Source organism: Nipponia nippon, unplaced genomic scaffold, assembly GCF_047370975.1.
Source record: "Nipponia nippon isolate SJK-2023a ecotype South Korea unplaced genomic scaffold, ASM4737097v1 scaffold_12, whole genome shotgun sequence".
In the NCBI taxonomy this organism is placed as follows: Eukaryota; Metazoa; Chordata; class Aves; order Pelecaniformes; family Threskiornithidae; genus Nipponia; species Nipponia nippon.
The window spans coordinates 21,366,333-21,383,297 of record NW_028262313.1 but is presented as its reverse complement, the minus strand read 5'-3'; the positions used below and the strand labels follow the sequence as shown (position 1 = coordinate 21,383,297).

At 38.2% G+C, this 16,965-nt stretch overlaps 1 long non-coding RNA gene across 1 annotated transcript; it reads right to left on the bottom strand.

Annotated features, from left to right (window-relative positions):
- Window positions 1-1,643: 1,643 nt before the first annotated feature.
- Window positions 1,644-16,654, bottom strand: LOC148056743 (uncharacterized). Its single transcript, XR_015702433.1, has 4 exons — window positions 16,592-16,654; window positions 16,204-16,269; window positions 15,131-15,381; window positions 1,644-1,779 (listed from the first exon to the last, which is right to left on the bottom strand). It is a non-coding gene; the product is annotated as an uncharacterized LOC148056743 (long non-coding RNA).
- Window positions 16,655-16,965: the final 311 nt, after the last annotated feature.

The window sequence follows — 16,965 nt, the reverse complement described above, 5'->3', positions numbered from 1 at the left end:
GCCTGCCAGCTGGTAAGCATGACGGATCCGTCATTAAAATGGTAAGACAGCGGAGATTCTTAGCTGATAGGAAAAAGTGCGTATACGGGATGATCCTTTCTTCTCTCAAGTTCTGTTACGAGTTTTAGGTTACTTGAGGTAAAACATTTATATCTACTGCCTGCACTTTATTACGAGGTGCGGAATTTCAGTTCAGGAAGTCCTAATAGTGAACTATCGTTTCTCACATAACGTGCTCTAGGCAAAGCTGGGCCCAGCCCGTCACCGTGGCTTGAATTCTATGACTTTTGATGTCCCTTTTTCTATGATGTGTAAATATGCAAATATAAACGTATGTATGTGTAAATATGAATTTATAAAATAGATTAGGCAAATTATTTTCTGAAACATTCCTTTCTCCCCATTACAGTCTTCTGCGGTGTCATCTTCTCACAACTGTTTTCTGAGTGTTTTCCAATCTGAGGGGGCACATTCTGAACTCAGTTACGTGGCAGTAAATACTGAGTAACTGCCCTGAAGTTAATGGAATTACTCCCGTCGGAGCAACGTAAGTGAAAAATTTGTCCCTTCTCCATTACAGAGGCAAGTGAATTTTACCAATCAAGTGAAGATAGGGAACGCTTTCTAATTACATTTTATACCATGAATACAAATGTGTTCTCCTGGTATATCTGGAGTATTTAACGCTGAAGTACATTGTACTACAGGAACAAAGAAAGAAAGAAGAAAGCCCACCTCCCACGGTCTTACACGCAAGTAGCTCAGCAGCGCTAAAGCTATCCTGACTCTGTAACCCTGCCCTTTGAATAATTCTGCTGACATGCTCGGAGGGTTCACATGAACGGGGACAGCAAGTCTTGGCCCTTTGTGTGAAAGCATATTGAGATAGAAGGTCATTCAAGAGAATTCTGCTTATGAAAAAGACTGTTCATTTGAGTCAACCGATTTTATAATTACGTGTCACTCTTAAAATGGAATTTTGGATGTTATTTTCTTTGATATCTTTATGACTCATACTTCAGTTGAACAAAGCAAGCTACAATTTGCTAATGCAAGTGTGTACAAATTTGAAACTGGTTAGGTTGGGTGTGTCTGCCTATAGAAACATATATTTTCCTATAGTTTTCAATAAATGTTACTGGTGCAAAATTATCTGGCTACATCTTAGTTGAATTTAAATATTTCACAGTTTGAATACCATTCTTTAAAAGTTAATTCGACTGGGTATTTGCTGAGGTTCAGAACAGGAAAACTGCATTAATTATGAGAAAAACCAGTAACTGAGTGAGAAGTTGTCTATCTTGGTCAGGTCACATAGATTATATAACCAGCTGGCAACACTTTCCACCTCTTGTACATGCAGGCCCGCTTCCCTCACATATCCTATGGAAAGCAGGGGGCAACTCGTTTTCATTTGAGAGAACGAAGAAATTATTTGTTTTGTTTTCCCCTTCAGGCTGTAGCTCATAGTTTGGAAAGCTTGGAACGAATCTGCTCCCTCTTTACCATTTTGCAAAGACGAAAGGGAGCGCAGCCCACAGCTCATTTCTATTGCTATGTGGAACGGTGCCAACATCATTTGCAGGGATTCATAGTACATTTTATGTAGATATTATAGCACAAATTAGACAAACTCACCAGATAGAGCAGAGAGTTGTAGCATGTAGGCACTTAGGGCTCTGCTCTCCCATTCTGTGCTTGTGGGGTTTGGCTCAGGTGCTGGAAGAATAGACAGGGCACTCCTAATCCGAGACCGGGCATCTCTGGAGCATAGGGAACCTATGTAACGCAAGAGAGTCTGTAAACTGCTTTGGTTATGCTACCAGCCAAACAAGTCATCAGCAATCCCCAGAAGAAGGGAAATAAAAAGGTAGTTTGATCCAAATCTGTTAGATCCAAGTAGCTGTATTCTAGCTGAAAACCTCGTCTTTAAAATCTTTCTGTCCTCCCCTCTAAGCTAGTCCAGCTGTGGACTATTACCAATTCAGAGCTGGAATGCAACTGTAGTCATCACAGTATAAAAAATAAATTCAAGACTTTTGGGGGAATCTTACCAACAGACTGGGACGTTTGGGAAAAAATATAAAAATATAGTTTGTATTTAAATGTAGGTAACTCTCCCCAGTGCATTTACTGGTACTATCTTAAGTCCCGATTTATCAGTCATACACTTACAATACATTGTATGAGAAAAATAAGGCTTACAAATCAATATTTGAGCTTACTAAGTCACTGCTTTGCAATATAGTTTGTTTATTATTTGTAAATTTATAAATATGTGGAAAATAATCGTATCATTTGCTTTCTCAAAATAAATATGTTTTTTCATCTACCAATCCAAATGTTTCTGAAGAACTGAGTGATTAATATTGTATCTAAACCTGTGATTATTTTAATAAACATAAAGCAAGATATTGGACTAAGTATGACTCCAACTGTGAGTGATTTATAGTGATAAAAATACACAGATGCCATCTGTACCAACAGAAGAACACTCATCACAAATTTGTCTTATGGTAACACTTCCCTTTCATTTATACTGAAATGAGCGTTATTTCTTCTAAAATGATACTGACAGTAAAATATGGCCACTTTTAAAATGAATAACATAACAGTAGGAGAAATACACTGAAAACTATGAATTAAAATACTCCTTTGACTTGCTCAAGGCCTCGATGATGTTATCATTGAACGCTCACCAAATATTAAGCTAAGTTTGCCAGACTAGCTATGCTAGCTTAGTAGCTGCTTCCATACTAAGAGTTTTTGTTGGGTGTAACACCCCTTACCCCTCCCAAAGAAAATCAAAACAAAAAAATAGCTCAACCAAAATGGCAAAAGCTTTACGTTCAGAACCCAGCCTAAGTCATTTGTCTGACTTCATCAGCTTGTCTACGATACGTTTGCCAGCATCTTTGCCAGTTCAGCATTAAGCAAGAGGGCCATGGGGTACGCACCAGGGAAACTAGGGCAGGTAGTGAGAATACAGTGATAAATATCAGTCAACTTCAAATACTAACAGCAAGATCAAAAGAAAAATAGAATTTAAATAAAATCTGCACACAGAGAACTTCATTAGCAGCAGTTGCAGAAACAAAGATATGACACCCAAAGCATTATTAATTTATAACCATGCACCAGATACTGAGAGTTTTGAGAACGGCGAGGACTACCATCACCCATACAAGCGTAATAAACCGACGGCAAGTGCAGTACGCGGGACAGGTTCTAGCTTGGTCCCCCCGCTGAGGATGCACAGCCACAGCAGTGCTATCTTTGCCTTGCATTCTCAGCCCTGCCTTGAGTCTCACCTTCACTGGATGTAGTGAGGAAGGTAGACTACATGCTCCCACAGCGTTGTAAAAATATTTTTTACTAGCAGTGGCCTTAAAGTACCCCTATTCTGCTTTGGGTTCTAAAAAATGGCAAGAATGTAAATTAAAGCGCAAAGTAAATCCGTATTTATTTCCAATTTTTGTTCTGCAACTGTGCTTCCACCCCCACCTTCTGTCAGTACTCCAGCCCTTCAAAGTTTCCTTTGTATCAAAAACCTGCCAGATTTAGCTCCTGAAAAACTTCAAGCTAGTTTTCTTGTTGAAATTTAGGAAAACAGAACAGCTGTCATTCAAACATACTTCAGCAAGCAGCAAGCCTGTTCACTTTCAAATGTTTATTCCCCCAAAATCAACACTTAAATGACATGTCCTACTGATATGTGCTAAAAATCACATTCAGATCTGACAGACATGTGGAACAAACACGTGCCAGAGCCTGAGGTTCCAGAGTTCCTACAGAACTGATGTTTGGGCTATTTTTAATATCTCTTTCCTTACTGTTTTAAACTGTGCAGAGTTTTTTGGACCAGTGGTCATTGTTAGTCAGGTTACGAATTTACCGTCTTGGAGTGAGACTTGACAATAATTCCACCTGAAGCAATTTACCACGTGCAGGCACAGCCAACAGTAATGGATAAGCAGCAACTGTTGCCACGAGCTGAATCACTGAAGCTTCTTCTTTCATGCAGATTTGGATTCTGGTGTCCAAACAGGACCATACTAGTGTGCTACACTCAAATCCAAGACCTTTTTCCTCCCTACCCAAATTGTGAGATTAAGAAGCCTTCACTTACCAGCTGGCCAGTAAGAATTTGTTCATGACATTACTGTGAAGGTCCTCGTTAAATCTTCTAAAATTAAGTGTACTGAATGCAACACAAAATCCAATTTATCAAGGACTAGGGAAAGACATAGTTAAAACTGAGTTGTTGATATCTTTTCCTTTAAGAAGCTAAAAAAACTTTTAGATTCCACAGAAATATCACAGAAACAAAAAATGAGTTTACTGCACTACATACAAGACAAACCCCAACAGTTCAGTTTCCATCATTTAAGTCTCGCTACTCATTCTAGGGGGTGGATTTTTAATTCAAACTTTGATGCTGCTATGTTCATTATCGGATTTTCCACACTAGTCAAATGCCACTTACATGCCAGGAAGACATGCAAAAGTACCTGGTCTGAAATTATTTTCCCTAATGACATTTTCTTTCTGGATGCAAATAAAAATTGCGTATAAAGGTGTATCTGTATAATGCAATTACATGACTTGTATCAAGTAGACATAAGTACAATCCTAAATTAAATAACTGCACATGAAAATTCTATCAAAATATAGTCCTTGTCTTTAATAATCCTCGTTCACCTGTCAGTTAGCAACTGCATTATGGACATTTCTCTGCTGGTTTTTAAAAGTCAAAATAATGCAATGTTCTTTCTAACGTAGTAAGGATTCACTCTTAGCATGGTTGACCGGTGAGTTTTTACTAATGTTAATGGAAAAAAACCCAGCAAGCAGTGGATGCTTTTCTATAAAAGGTGCCTATATATACTTTCTACTGATTAAGTAAAAGTTGCATAAATCTTTATGCTGTCCATGCTGCAAAATCCTTTCATCTAAACTTTTTTCTCTTGTAAAAAGCGATGGAAGATTGCTTCACGTATCTGCGCTCATCAATACCCCCATACTGAGAACAATACAGCAGGAATAATTTAAAAATGTGACCGAAGACTGGAAAAAATGCTAATTTTACGTTCTTTGCTATAAATTTACAGAGATGAATGGCATCCATGTACCAACAGTTCTCATACTTTCATATCCCCAAATTAATGGGAGAACATGCCCTAAACATCTTTGTGTAAAACCATCCATACAGGAAAGAACAGACCCTTGAAAATAAATGTCACACTATAACTTGCATATAAAAAAACCCTCATAGCTTGAAGAATAAACAAGGTTAACAAACAGTTTGTTTCTATCTTGTGAAAAAGCAAAACAAAGGTAATAATTCACTAATCTGTAAAATTCCATTATAGTACTCATTATGGGTATGTAATTCCATGCTATTATTCAAAGTTATACTTCTCGGAGATGCTGCTGGGTCTCCAAGTTTGTACCCATTTTACGTAAACCTGAACTGCTGGCTTACTTCACAGCTCCTACAGACTTCACTTTTTATCTACAAACGGACACTCTTAATAGTTCTGTTTAAAATCTGACAATTTTCATTTAATTGAAAGAAAAATGCCTAATCAAAGGCACCGACCATAAGCAATTGCGACATATGGCTCCCCAGCTGGGAAAGTGTCTGACCAACGTATCAGCAATTTGAGAGACAAACAGCCCCATCAAATACCCTTTCACCAAGGGACAGGTGCACTGGGACGGCAGCCAAACGACCGTGCTTCAAAGACCCAATTATTGAGCAAAACCATACGAAGGCAGCAGGTATTGTTCCCCCGTTTTACAAATGAGGTTACCGAGAGGTTGCACGAGAACCCTTTTGGAAAGAGCCGGGAAGGAATCCATATGTCTGTTCTGACAAAACCTATTTTCATCCGCTTAACTGACACTCGGAAAAAAACTCATCCAAATGTATGTTTCTGATTACGCAAGGCGTGCAGACACTTACACTTCGATCACCAGCCTCAGTGTAAATATTTAACTTATCACAAACTCTTACAGTTTTTCTGTGAACATTTCACTCAGGATGGCTAGACTCTGTCCTCGTATTTTTGTTGGGATTGAGACCACACGCCTCTCAACAACGTGCTGCTATCTCCCTCAAGGTTCAATGAAAGCAAACCTGCTGTTAGGAAACACGGCAAGGAGATGGCGGAGAGGAACGTGAATCTGAATATGGAAGTGGTTGATGAGAGACTGTATCAAACTGAGGGTCCTTGTTTGTGGGAAACGGCGCACAACGGAGGATAGCAAATGACCACACCGGCACAGAAGGCAGGGACAGGACAGGGGAGACAGAATGAGACCGCGAGCCCCGAAATGAGGACTGTCCAAAAGAGAAAACTGTGCGGATTAGTGCAGGGAGACTGGAGGAGAAAACAGAGCGTGGGCAAGGTGGCAGGGAAAAAGGATGCACTGGATTGCTGGGACGATGAAAGAAAAGGGAAGCAGAAAAGGACAGTAATAAGGGGGGGAGAGAACTGCAGCTCAGTACATCCCAAGATGTATGACAAGTATACAGAAACTGGCCCTAAGTAGCCACAAGGAGACCAGAATTTGGAATTATGTTTAAAAAAGTAATCCGAACTTTGAAAGTAAATATAAAAATAATCACAGGGATCACATTTTTTCCAGAGACTCAAAATCCAGAAAGCACACCAAAATCCGTTTCAGTAAAGTGTACGTCTTAAAGTCAATCTTGGTATGAGTTTTTGAATTTATGGAACCAGAACTGTCTCCCTTCAAATGTATATAAAGCCTTCCAAGTGCCTGAATAAACACATTCAAATTCAGTCCCGGAGCATATGCTAAGTATCTGGGACACTTTCAACAGTCTTTCCACTTCTGTTTTCAAACACAAAATGTTTAAAGCGCAACGTAATCGTTGTTGCATTCAGATATCATTCAAATTACATGGTAAAATTGATTTTCATTACACACTTCAGAACAGTTGATAGTGAGAAAGTTAGAGAACACCTCCCTCTACTGTTCCTTTCTTGTAAAGAAAATAATGCTGCTTAAGTAGTTTTAGATCAAAAGCTGAAAGTAGAAATACATTCAATACATAAGCAAAAAACTGTATATTTTTCATGTGACACTTTTTAAAAAAAAAAAAGAAAAAGAGTAAGTATATTAACCTCCAGCTCAGAAATTAAAAAAAAAGAGGGGATTGTAAACCATATTCAAAGGGAAGAATATAACCCGAGAAAGGCAGAAAGGAAGAAGCCCCCCAAAAGGCACACTGAAGGGCATACTGTCACTTGTATTTGGCTAGAACAGATCTAGCCACACAGCGTGATCTGTGCGTGAGACCCTCAGGTGAAGCAGTCAATGTTTAGCTTGCGTTAGTACTTCAGCCAGATTGTTCCAGTTTTCTTAGGTACTAAAAAAAAGGCACTTATTTCTATTCTGACCATGTCTATCCTTAGGCTTTGGATCTTCAGGGTCAGCTAGCCATCTGTATCCCAAGCCCATGAAAACTATATACCAAGCTCCAAGAATTAAGCTTCAGGAACTAGCGTAATCGATCAAATAAGGGCATCGGAGAACTGCCACTTTGCATCTGCCCGAGTAGCCTGTCTTTATAACGCCTAGTATCAAATCCTTAGGGAAAAAGTATAAGAATCGGGTTAGACAGTGAGGTCTTTCCTCAGGTACTCTGCCCTAGCTTCTGGTAACCAGGAGTTTGGGACCAAGATTTCATCTAGACAATCTACAATCAAAAATAAGTTCATGCAATAAAAGACAAAACTGTAAGGGATTAATAAACATCTAAGGTACAAAATAATAATGAGTCTTTCCTGCAATTATGATTATGTACCTTATAACTTTTCACATTTGAAATTACATTTTATCTTACAGTTCAATATGAAAAAAAGAAATATTTTACAAGTACCAAAAGTAAGGATCTGCTCCTCTCCGCACTGGTTATATACTGTAACAAAACCTCCAGTATCTACTTGTAACAAAACCATTCTTGGGTATCAATGTGAGTTTTCTCTTTTTTTAAGACATTATGATTCGGCTTTACATGTTTAGAAGTTATTTGATATTGAAATCACAACCTTCAAAGTAAAATCTTGTGCGTGAGCTAAGTGCAAGCTTCCTGCTTAGGATACGAGCATGTGCTATCTCCTTGCCTGTCAGAAACAGTTTTGAGAATGTGCAAGCGCTACATATGCAGGGGCCTGGTTTTTTAAATGAGATTTTTATCCACTATGCCCAGAGGCAACTCACACTTTCATCAGCTGCAGTATCTGCAATCACCCAGTTATTCTGCTAACTAGTGGCTTCCAAAAGGACAGATTTTGGTCGAATGAAAGCTTAGTATTAAAATGCTCTCAGTTCTACAAGTGCAAACAGGCTGGCTTTTGCTGTGCTAAGCATTCCCAAAACAATTTTAAAAACCAAGCAAAAAGAAATAGGATTTGCTTTGTACCTTCAGGGGTAGGAGATGACTCATTAAAGAAATACAATCAGCAGTGAGATAGGCAGCTCTCGTCGTAATTGTCTGCTCCAAATAAGCAAAACTTCATCTCTGGATAACCGGGGGGATTCCTGCTTTACATGTTTTTTAAAAAGTGATTGACAACAGAACTTCAGCAACTAAACTTCAACTATATGTTGTAAGCAGTGGCATTACAGAGGGTTAATAATTTAAAATCGAGATGTGGTCCTTGAGGAGTTAAAAGGTAAACTACAATACTTGTCTGCTAATTTTTTGGTTCTTTGCTTTGTAAGTGAAGGACATAGAGATAGGTTCATCATCCTTAAAGGAACCAAAGAGACTCCAACATTAAAAAATCCTTTGAATTCCTGGTACTCCTTAGCTTTAATTTGTGAGGTGCACAAAGACCAGAGTGAGGAGCTGCTGCGGCTGGTTTAGTACGTTGGGACGGGGGGTCCTAGGGGAGAGGACAGCGTGCGGCTCGGGTGGTGGAAGTGGCACAGCAAGCCTAACGGTGTGTGCACCTGCGGGCAGAGAGGGAAGAAGAGACGTGTACAGCTCAGTGGCTCAATTCTCCTGCCTTGATAGCACGGCTATGCAATAATCATTGCTGTCTCATAATGCAGGGTTCTCTTGTTCATATACTTCAAATATTCAAGACAATTCTTATTAAAGAATAAAACCAAAATTTTGCCCTCAGGTATCTTCTCATGCCCCTAGCTAGCCCTTTGAATCTGATTATTTACTATTTAAAAAGTTAGAGAGTGATTTTCAATATTCTTTGTGTCTGGTCGAACTACTTCTTACTCTGTTGCCCTAAAATTACTTCAAGAACTGCGTCAAGGGTTTCTGTCTGCTCCTAAGCTTTTCCATGGAGCTACGACAGAAGGTACAGAAGTGCAATGAACTTACTCCTTGCGGCCCATAATGCAACAGAGAACCTTTTTTGATATTATGTGACCTAATGTTGTTTTGTTAATTTTGTTTCAAAAATCCATTTATACTTTAGTCCCTTCAGTTAACAGACTATGGAACTGATTTCATCATCACACGTTTATAGTTATTTCTGCAAAAGGTAGGTATACGCACTGAGTGTTTTTCAGCTATCTTACCTATGAATATCAAAGGGAAATTTTAGTCTAATCTACGCTCAGTCTTTCAATGAGTTATCTAAACCACTGCAAATTAATTTGAAACACTGTTACAGGGAAAAAAAAAAAAAAATCAGCTTATCTACAATGGGCAGCCAAATAACATCTAAACCATTTTCAGTATAATACATCTGACTCACTTAAAAGCTCAACAAAGCCCAAGTTACTACAATTTTTTACTCATTTACTTTTGCCTTTAAAAACAAAACAAAACAAACAACCCAAACCAAACCAACCATAAAAGCAGTGTCACAAGTTTCAGTGTAAAATGAAGTTCTTCATCCTCTACTGACTGAAATATTTTAACTGTACCACTTGTAGGTTGTGCTTAATTATCATCACTTTAATACACAAAATTAAAGAAAGTAAACACAGAAAGTAATATTAAAAGATGTACTAAGTGGTATAGAAGACAGTGATAAATCTGTAGCATACTGTTTAGCCTTAGTTTGCAAGGAGTTAGGTTTTCTGTTGCTGTGTGTTTTTAACTTACGTCACACTGAAATTTGTGCCTTTTCTCACAATTCCCTCCAGAAGCACCACTCGCACCGCCTTGTATCTCTTCCTCATACGTACATTGCTCAAACAACGGATAATTCAAGCCAATTCGGGTTCGGCTACGCTTCTGGCATGTATTTTGAGAAACAAGCGTAGCCCCGGGCAGCGGAGGCCCGGTGATGGCGGTGGCTGGGCCCAGCCCGCCGCCCCGGCCCCCTTCCCGGCAGGTGTCAGTGTAAGGCAGCGCTGCCAAGGGGAATCCAGCCTCCGCCGCAGAACTCGGAAAAGCAGCAAAAGCAGGATTGCAGATCGCCTAATATACAACTATCAAATACAGGAATGAACAGAAGCACAGATCTATTGAAAAAGAGCACACAAAACTGAGCCAGGATTTGGAAATGAAGGCTATATAGAGCCGTACGACCAACTAAGGACCAGAGATCATCCCAAGGTGCGAGGGCGTACTGACAAGTTTTCACAGAATTTGGCCAGCTGTGTCCAGACAGCCCTCCCTCACCCCAGAAGTTCAGTCACTTTTTTTTCCACCTCTTTTCTTTCTATGTATGGGGGGAACCCCTGAACATGCAGACAGTAACATTTCATTTTACTTATTCTTAAGATTATAAATGATTCAAAAAGAAAACCTAAGCATCAGAATAATAGCTAATTTAACTTTCTTGTCTGTACACGTCATCATTCCATATTTAATTATGCGACCATATACTGTTGCCGCCCTTATTTAGTGCAGAAGACAAAGTGTGCTCACTCAGGCAAAGATTCAATATTTCTCTCAGTCTTTATCATTCTGTGTGAAATTCCCTACTTTATTTACTCCATGCAAAAACGGAGATAGAACCATCCATTTCCTTGAGGTCTTTTATTTGGACTGTATTGCTAACAGTTTTCTTATAAGTATTAATTACATTATATGCCCAGTTCTCCCAGAATATAAAATTACACTATGAATACCACTTGACAAATAAACTGAGACAGAGCGATACATCCCAAAGCACAATGAATTGCTGGAACGGTGGAACTGGGAATCACTTTTACGTTTGCCTCTTTCCAAGAGAAGCAAGGATTTACAACTCATACTACGTTCAGTTGCAGCCCTAAAAAATCTAGTACTGTGCATCTCAAAGGACGCCTAACTGGACGTCTCTTTTTCTAGGTGACAACCTGCCAAGACTGAAACATTTGCTGGGTACCCTATGAAAAGTCTGCTACAAGGAAAGAACACGACCAACTTCACTTGCAGTCCTCTGGGGTGGTGGTTTGGGTTTTTTTTTCATTTGTTTAGTGCCCTGGCCACTTCCAGTGTAAATACAGGATTGCTCTCACAGGCAACAAACTCGCAGCATAAACGTCTGTCACCCTCTGAAAACTAGTTACCTGCACACAGGCTGAACAGGCCCCCTGCTACAAGATTCTTATCTTTACCTATCATGTATTAACAGAAGAAAATAAACAATGCTTATACAAATATTTCCCAAATAACAAATGTTGAACTCTGCAACTTAGCTTTCTGATATGTTGGATTATTTTTATTAGTTCTTTCATTTAATAAAAAACAAAGGCACAAAAAATGCCTTCAAACAAAGCATCCTTATCGGGATTTGAATCTGAAAACACCCAGCTGATAGCCATCAGCACTCATCTCTCCAGCTCAGCTACACTGGAAGCAGGAGATAACTTTAACCTGTTGGTCCGAATGCTGAAGGCGGATACCTGAATAGCCTCACATTAAAGCATAGCCAAAGTTATGGCACGTTCTCTGTTACACGTAGCATGTCCTGTGGATGTTGCACGCCCCACCTCCCAAATATTAACTAGCTGGCTTAGTAGTTGAGTGGCCAGGAGACTGGCTCCTGGGGCCACGTGAGGGGTCTTCATCGGGCCAGCACTGCTGCAGACGCTCTGCTCCTTCTTGGAGCTGCAGTGGTTTAGTCACCAGCTGGATTCTGCCTTCTCCAAGAGGTGCTGGTTTACCACACGCTGCTGGTGCTGCCTTGGTAGCCTGACCAGCTGCAGAAGGGTTCTGAAATTTTCCATGCTATCAGAATTACACTGAACAAGGCGAGAGTGGCATAAACAGTGTCTTTTAACAAAACAGCAAGAAACATCTCTCTACACATCTATCACCAGAATGGCCTTAAGGTTAGGGCACATCAAAGGTAGATAAGAAAAGCTCTTTCATATTGGAAAGCCCTGAAGATTACTATCAGCTTCCCTTATCTGCCAATAAGTGCCTGATGACCTATCACCTCTCCTTGACACTAAGCTTAACTACGAGCTCTTCTTTTTGGACAAGCACGCATATCTACTCCTCCCTTATTTTACCTTTCTTTTACACCTGGCCTAGCTTTGGAAAACCACTTTTAGGACTGCCAGTCCAAGGAAAACATTTCAAAATTAATTCAGGGAAATTCAAAGGCAGACAATAACTCTGTTGCTATATTTTTTAACATTTTCCAAGCCACAGTCTATGATCTCTTTTCCTATGCCTGCCTCTCACTGGATGCAAGATGAGAAAACACAGAAAATACTGTACCACGTTATTCGAAATATTAAAAGCAGTGCCAAAATTTTTGCAATTAAATGAATTATAGATAATAAAACATTAGGTATGTTATAGATGTTCGGGAAGTTTCTCTATGGTAGCTGCTTACTTTACACAGCCTGGTCAAAATTTACCATTTTGATGGTATTTTTAAAGAAAAATAGGGCTTCCTTCTTAAGCTCTTCGATTTCCTTGTTATAATCAAGATTTAAAAAATGTATTTCAGTAAATATGATTACAAAACAGATAAACTCACTTTTAAAGAAGCCCTGGTTCAAGTATAAGATCAAATGTAGAAAAATTACAAACGAAATTATGACTTCATCGATTCCAGTATTTTTTTCTATAGGGCTTTCATGCTTTCATGAACTAAATATAATGCTTAATACATTTTCTTGTAATATAAAACTGTGGTAATATTTTTAACATTTTTTGCATGCAAGCATTCATAATCATATATTATTTTTAATGTTATATGTAGCATATAAGAAACAAAAGTGGTGCAGGTTTGTGGCCTTATTTCTACATAAAGGATAGAATAATTTATAGGATTTATTAAGACTATAATTATTAAAAACTCAAGGCAAGTTACATTTTCCACCGTCATTTAATTTATGGAATGCGAGCTCACATTGCCTACAGGTAGGACATACAGAAATATTTATTTTGTGAAATCTAGTAAAAAGAGTTTGGAGTTAGTTCTAAATGCTAACGTTATGCAAAATGGACATTTCTGCGACGAAAACTCCCTGTTTTTTATGTTATATTGCAATAAAATCGAGACACACATTGTGAACAAGACTTTCAGACCAATTAGGCATACAATTACATGTGCAGCAGGCATGCACAATTGTGCAGCTAATTTGTGCATGAAATTACTTTGATTGCACATACTAATTGGATAAATGTGTGTGCAAATGCCAGTAGTCATTTGTGCTAGCAATTATCCAATGCGCATACATAGTCATGGCAACTGAAAGCATAAATTAGATGCAGTCTTGCATACCTAACTGGTCTTGGTTTTTAATCAGAAATCCTTTTTTTCCTCTACCAGGTCACTTGGACACAATATTTTTGAAAATTTCGTACTTATTTCTTATCCAGATGAGCCAAAACAATGAACAGCAGCATTACCAAGTAATCTGATTTTTTAATGAACAAGAAAAGGAAAAGAAGGGAGTTCTTTTCTGGAGATACAGCACCTTATATCTTCCTTTGATAAGGGAGAATATGAGAAGTATAAAGCAGTGTAAAACACAACAGGAACATGTAAGTACACTTCCATGATACCTGAATAAGAATTACAAAATTTGTTTGTAGGTCATAATTTAAAAAATGAGTAAGCGTGAAAAATTTCTGTATTCACATGGTGGTTTTAGGTAATTCTTCCAGACATGACTACCATGCTTGCACACTTAAGTTCAGTGTTCACAATATTCAATATTAAAATTAAAAGAAATTCTTCCATGTAAAAGCAATGGATTGGAATTAAAATACATATCCGTACAAACATAAAGGTAGAAGCCCAAATCCTGAATGAATCCTTAAAAAGAAATAGTTGTTTATATTGTTTCTTTCAAATCTAAAGAGCTCTTTAAACATAGATAGATAGATAGCAGGAAAATGTCATTCAATAAGAATGGTCTATTCAAAGGAGTCTGGTGGAGCTTGAAATTCAATGGGAGAAAGGTATCAAAGTCCTTTAAATCCTTGGAAATTCCTAATCTAAACAGATATTGAGCAGCAAAGAAAAAAAAAAAGTGTGAGGGTGAAGTTTGAGCAAACTCAGTATTATAAATCTACGAAGAATACTAAATTGAGTGCTTACAAGGCAGTCTCAGGAATTTTAAAGAGATTTTTTTTCTTCAGTCAAGCAAGTTTATTTTCCTAGCAGAAGGTATGTTATTATGAGTCCATCTTATAAATGGGTAAAATAGCTTCCTCCCTCAATTATTGTCTTCAGTTCTGATCATACTCTTAAAAAAAAAAAGTACAAAACAGACCAAAGGGCTCTAAAGAAGAGCAACAAAAATTATCAAACCTACAAAAAAAAATATGAGAGTGAAAAATAGGACATTTTTCTTCAAAGTCGAGATGAGTAAGAGAAGATGTGATAAAGAGATAAAATAGCAAACATTTAAGAAGGTAAATTAAGTGCTTCTGTTTACTCTCGTAACAGAGGCAGAGAATTGGAAGCAAGTATATTTAAAGCTAAAAACTCCCCGCTCTTCTTAAACAAAACTAAACTATAATTAATCTGTGAAATGCATTGCCAACAGATATCACAAGAAACAAGGATCTTACTAGCATTAACATGGAACTACACATCTCTCTCAAAATCTGCAATTGTACCAATTAATTTTCCCCAAACCAAAAAACCTACATCTCTTCAAGATAAATTTGTTATTAGAAGATGATTACAAGATATCCTTTTAACAAAAACCATGTACTTACTTAACGAAAGTGTTTCTCTGAAATATTGTCTCCACACAAAGTCTACTCTGGGTGATGAGCATCTTGGTAGCTCAGAGGAATGATCGCTCCCCAACCCAGACTTCCAGAGAAGCTGTGCATCTAACGTAGACCTCGATGCTAAAAATGATGTGTCTTAAAAGTGTTTACGAAGATCCAAAAAAGCACCTCTGCAGATTTCAGTATGGAAGCATCTGATAGCAGCTGTGACTGACAACAGGAGATGACAATACCTGAAAGATTCATATAATCAGGAATGACAATTGTAACCTACAAGCAGTTTCTCTCCTCAGTGGTTTGTTTTTTTGTTTTTGTTTTGTTGGTTTGTTTGTTTGTTTGTTTTTAAAAAACAGTGGCTACATCATTGCACACTCTCCCCTCCCTATTTCTAGTCTCTTTTCATTCTGCCTCCCAATGTTGTCTAATAATGCTCTGCCTAACACAAAATTATTTATTTTACCTTTAAGGTAACCAGAAAACATGCCCTCTTTTGGAGTTATCTTTAAGGTGGAAGAAGTTAGGGTAGGGTAAGCTAGCTTATAACCCGATAGAACACATTTCCATTGCGGCCTGTCAGCAGTCCTTATGCCTAATACATGGCAGTTTCAATACACAGGCATATTCCATCTTTTTATAAACCACAGCTTTCAGCATTCCTTCATCCACTCACACTTATTTTAAAAAAGATGGAGATCTGAACTGAAACAAAGTTTTAATCTTCTGTGTAGATGTCACTAAACCTGAAGTTTCACTGAAAAATCACTCTAATCCGATAGCGACTAAAGAGCTTAAGAATCCCAGGAACACACAACGAGCTTTTGCTACGTGGAAGGCTACGTGCCACTCATGAGGGAAAAGTGGCTGCTTTGGCATTTGACGGCTGAACTCCAGAACAAATAATTTCATTGCTTACTCTAATACAGTAATAGCAGCAGTGTGTTTGGGTCCACTGGAAAAGCACTGATCATAAGTAATTTGTCTGATAATCATATAGCCATACAAAATTTATTATATTACTGTATGCTAGCAGAGATTAATAGTTAGCAGGTACTTACAGCAATTAAATATTCTTGTGGCTGGATTTTTTCATTTCTCTGAACTAGTAGTTAAGGACACTGTAACTGTCATAAAGAAGATTTAAATATAGAAGAAAACATAATGATTAGCTTGCTATCATTCCTAAATGATGTATGTCCGATGTCCTTAGAACTGGAAAGGCTTAGAAAATGCCTTTTGTAAACTAAGTGAAAACTTCCAAAAAATACCCCCTTACATAAGAAACACCGAATCTGAGTTTATGACCAAGATTCAATGCACTAACATTCTTAGCACTCACTGAGGAACGAAAAAAAATATATCTACATTGCTAAACAGCTTTAAAATTCTACTGTTAAAGACAGAACGAAAGAACTAGAAACATCTTAAAACGGATTGTGGACTCACATTCTCCTGAGCAGGCCCTTATAAGTATTCCACTTCTCTGACCAATGAATAGCCACTACTTTTCTGGAAGAAAAAAAAAAAAAAATCAACTGAAAAAAAACCCAAACTCGCTCCACACCTAGAGATATTAACCTCTTTCATGCCTCATGTCTCTTGTGCTATGAAAAATAACGAAAAATTGTTTTCTGAACATTTTCTCCAAGCGGTTCATGATGCTACAGGCCTTCTGCTAGATCACCCTACCTGCGTTTCCTTTGCAAGCTGTAGAGTTCTGGTCTATTCAGCCTGCCCCTGGAAGGAACCTGCCCCACGCTGCTGACTATTTCGCTGTCTTCTTACAACTTTTCTGGTTTTCCAAAATGCTTTTGGAAGCA